The following is a 5,000-nucleotide window of genomic DNA, read 5'->3' as shown; positions in this document are numbered from 1 at the left end:
TACCCAATAGAGCAAGCATTACATTTTCTGAAGTGGACACTGAAGGGAGAACACCCCCCCCCCACACACACACACACACACACACTTCCACCCAGAAACAAGCAAGAACTGGAAGAGGCTGCAGTAAAGGCCTGGAAAAATAGTATTTCCAATGAAGAATGCGACAGTCTTGTAAAAGCAATGGTCGTAGGTTTGATGAAGTTCTTGCAAGTAAGAGTTATGCCACAATTTAATTATGCCCATTCCAATACTTATGCCCATTTGAAAAGTGGGTGGCTTCAAACAACTCATCCAGATGTTAATACCCTGAAATAAAAATGGGAGTTCTGAACTTTTGTGTGACATTCATCTTTTAATCTGAAATCCAAATGTTTTCAGTATTCAACAAAAACAAAGGGATTGATTGACCTTGCCGTTTGTTTCAGAACATGTCTGCGGGCTGCTCATAAGGTCCTTGAGGGCTACTGGGTGCCCACATTGGTGACACTTGATATAATCCCTCGGCATATTATCCCTTATAGCACAAGTGTCAAACTCAAGGCCCGGGGCCAGATGTCGCCCGTCACATCATTTTAAGCGGCCCGCAAAAGCAAATCAAAGCTGACAACTTCCATGATGCCTGCTAAAATCTGCACCAAAATTTCAAATTTTCATATGTATTAAATCAGTTACATCGTGTAAGTATCTTCTTGTTACCAAACCCCTCATTGCAGTTACTTAAACAACAATAGAATAAAAAAACATTCTTGATTTCTTGATGAAGTTTCAGTCATCACGGCCCTCCAAGGGAAATGGTAATTATAATGTGGCCTGCGACAAAAATGAGTTTGACACCCTTGCCCTATAGTTACAGTGTCAGTGTCATACACACTCGCGTGCTCTCTCTCACCAGCCCACACAAATGAACTGAAACCCAATCTTCCTCATGAATGGAACATCCCCTGGATTCAAATATAAACTTTTGATTAAACCACAGGTCCATGCGATGTGTTACTGCGATGGGATGACTGGGGTTTAAACAAGGGGGTAGTTCAAGGAGGTTACTATGGAGGCAGTAGCTTCGAGCGTGAAGAAAGACAATCCTCTGAGTGTTTTTGTGCATTGCGTGGAAGAGTTGGAGTAAGCCTGTTACCACAGAGGATGTGGGAGTGAGGGACGAGACACATTTATTGCCCTCTGTGACTTCTTAAGTGCAGCCTCTCTCGACCTGATGAAAAAGACAGATTAAAAAAAAAATTGTGGCTTGTTTTAAAACGTGTGTGTCCTTTTTCCTGGAGAAGTTATCATTTGTAACTTCTCAGCTCATCAAAGACTCGTACGTCATCTGGTTGTCAGATCTGGGCCATGACACTTTTCAGGCACGCTAGAAAAAAAAAACAAAATGGAAGGTTCCCCCAAATACTTGACTCCTCTTTCATGTTTGCAGAAGCACATACGAGTTTAATCTAAAATGTAAAATCTTTTTTCACGGTTATATAAGATAGGCTCCATATGGTCCATTTATCGTTCGCCCAGCCAGTCTACATATGCTTTGTGGACTTGGAAAAAGCGGTCATACTTGTCTCCCGGGAAGCCCTGAGGAAGATGCTCCATGAGAATGGACATTTTGGTGCCTGTACGACTGGTGCCAGGGTTTGGTCTGCATTACTGGCAGTAAATTAGATTAGTTTCCAGTGAGTGTTGCGCTCCGCCAAGGCTGCCCTTTGTCCTCTATTCTGTTCGTAACCTGAACTGAATTTCTAGACATAACCGAGGAGTTGAAGGGGTCCAGTTTGGTGGCCTCTATATTGCGTCTTTGTTCTTTTGCAATGGATGGATGGATGGAGTTCATTCCTGGACCACACACATGCTTGTCAAGCCCAGCAAGATCTCTTCTTTGAGTGTAAACGCTCTCAGAAGCAGTGCCTTACGTTTATAAAGATTTACAAACCCCAATTCCAATGACCTTGAGACGTTGATTAAAATGTCAATACACAAAATACAATGATTTGCCAATCCTTCTCAACTGATATTCAACTGATTACACTACAACGATATTTAGTGGTGAAAGTGATCAACATTTTTTTTCAAATATTTACTCATAAACTGATTTTGTGGTGAACCTCATTTTGAATTTGATGACTGCAGCACACTGCAAAAAAGCTGGTACAGGGTCATATTTACCTGCTATTGGCTGGCAACCAGTTCAGGGTGTACCCTGCCTGCTGCCCGAAGACACCTGGGATAGTCTCCAGAGCGCTCGCGACTGTCGTGAGGATAGGCTGTTCGGATAATGGATGGATGGGTCACATTTACAACTGTGTTAGATCCACCTTCCTTTAAACAACACAAGCGTCTTGGAACTGAGGAGACCAATTGTTGAAGATTTGTAGGTTGCTGTTGTATAACTTCTATTGCACAACATTCCGGGGTTTCCATTATTGTAGTTTGCGCTCCACAATGCGGCACACATTTTCAATGGGAGACAGGTCTGCACTGCTGGCAGGCCAGTTTGGTGTTTATACTCTTTTATTACGAGACCACAGTGTTGTAACAAGTGCAAAAATGCGGCTTGGTATTCATCCATCCGTTTTCTGTTCCGCTTATCCTCACAAGGGTCGCGGGGAATGCTGGAGCCTATCCCAGCTGTCTTCGGGCAGTAAGCGGGGGACACCCTGAACCGGTTGCCAGCCAATTGCAGGGCACAAAGAGACAAACCACCATCCACGCGCACACTCACACCTAGGGACAATTTAGTGTTCCATGAATCTGCCATGCATGTTTTTGGAATGTGGGAGGAAACCAGAGTACCTGGAGAAAACCCACGCAGGCCCGGAGAGAACATGCAAACTCCACACAGGGAGGCCGGAGGTGGAATTGAACTGTGAGGTCGACGCGCTAACCACTGGACCACTGGGCCGCCTTAAACAGGGATGTCTCTGGAAATAAAAAGCATTGCTTGGATGGCAGCATACTGTATTGCACCAAAACCCATATCTACCTTCACAGTGCAAGTTACCCATATCATGGGCATCAATTCCACTCTCTGACATGAGATGGTGATGTTTGTACTTTCCCTTGATAACAGTCCAGATGGTCCTTTTACTCTTTGGCCTGGACGGACATGCATCCATGAGTTCCAGATCAAAATTGGAATAAAGACTCGAGTAACAATCCCCGCCCTCTATCCGGTCTTCACTGACACACCACACGAATCCCGACTTTAACAGGAAATAGCTGCAACCCAACGTAAAAAAAACATGATTTCTCACGCCGTTATTAACGATCCCCTGACTGTGCGACAGCACCACAGCACCACATCCAGCGCCAGTGCCAGGACCGGGGCCTCGCCAAAGCAAAGGAGGTCTTGACATTGCAAAACAGTGGTCTCATGTTGGAAAATAAATAAATAATCTGACGCCTATGTAGTGTACTACTATTGTGATGTGAAAGGGAATGCGGTTGTGCGAACATAACCGAAATCATGTGTGTGGTTTGATGAAGCTCGTAAGACAGAGTATTAAATGAGCGTAGTGCGCTGAGGTTTTTTTGGTTTCAGGGGCGGAGGGCTGTAGGTGGGGGGGAGTCTGGAACCTCGTTTTGTTTTGTCACTTTCTCAGACTAAAATAACTCATTCCTGGAAAACCCGATTTAAATCCACACTGACGTGGGTATTTCAGAAAACAACAACAACAACAGTGAAACGTCATTGTCCCAGGAAAATGGTTTTCCCTCCAAGTTTGAGCTTTCTGAAATGTACCCTTTCAAACACGCAACAAAACACGTTTTTTTTGAACAAAAAGAATTTGCAGACAGGACTTTTGTTGAACAGCAGCATTAGACTATGTACTGCAGTTCTGCTTGTTGGTTTTCAGTGGCGGGCCGTGCATTTCAACCTTAGGCCTTCAGTGACGTCACATACATGAACGCAATACTGCATAGGCTCGTCAAGCAGCACTTAATTTCAGGAGCATTTAAAACCATCAAGTATGCATTCACAATTAAGAGCAGGAAACTACATTTACAGATAGTCAAAAATAAAAAGATGATTTAAACATACGAAATAAAATGCCACCCAAATTACGCTGTGTGATCTTAAACAAGTCTGTCCAATAAATTGCGCAATGTCGCAGTTTCATATAAGACACCAACCAAACAATAACAAAACAAACTGTTCTTTGAAAATAAAGTAAACAGATCATTTATTTGATACATGTTTGTATCTTTGTCATTTTATTTCGTTACCATGAATTTAATACTAACGAAATAAAATGACAAGAAGAAATGTAAAATAAAATTCATTGACTCACCAATGTAGTTCTCACAGCGTCTGCTTATTTGAAAATAAAGTCGATCCTCCTTTCTTATCTCAGGAACACTTCAGTGGCTCTGTTTTACAGTTTTTCAGGTCCATTAGCAAGTCCTTTTCTATCGACATGGAAGCTAATGTTGAAAGCCATTTTTGTCCGGTCGTGTTTCTGGTATAATTTTAATCTCCCTATTTTTTTTTTTACTTTTTTATTGTGGCGCTCCGTCTCCCGGCTTGCCTGTTCACCGAGCTGCAGATCTACGCGAGTGTCCCCAAACGTTTTTAAACGCACCAGTCAGTTGCAAGCAAGAGGCATTCCCAGCAGTACAATTTCCAGCGTTTCTCAAAGGCTGTGAGACACGGGTACCGTTCCTAATTGCTCGTCTGAAAATGACGGACAAACCCTTTTCCTTGCTGGGACAGGCTAACTAGCGCAGGAGTTGGGCGACCTCTTTGCACAATATCCAGCTTTTCGTGGAAGGCCCGTCTTGAAAATTGTGTGGAAAGTAGTTCTGCAAGCAGATCAATGTCTTCTCCTTTGGCCATTTTGAGTTAAAATGCGAGTGACAGCACTAGCAGACGCGAATCCAATCTTTTTTTTTTTAAATCTTTATTGAACAAGTCAGGATACAATTCTCAGGAAACAGAAAAGGCCCTAATCCAATCACCGAACGCGCATGGCCAGTCTCGACGTAAGGCCTTCTCGCTAGCC

This window comes from Hippocampus comes, unplaced genomic scaffold (assembly GCF_001891065.2).
Source record: "Hippocampus comes isolate QL1 unplaced genomic scaffold, H_comes_QL1_v1.1 scaffold27, whole genome shotgun sequence".
NCBI lineage: Eukaryota > Metazoa > Chordata > Actinopteri > Syngnathiformes > Syngnathidae > Hippocampus > Hippocampus comes.
This window is presented reverse-complemented; position numbering follows the sequence as displayed.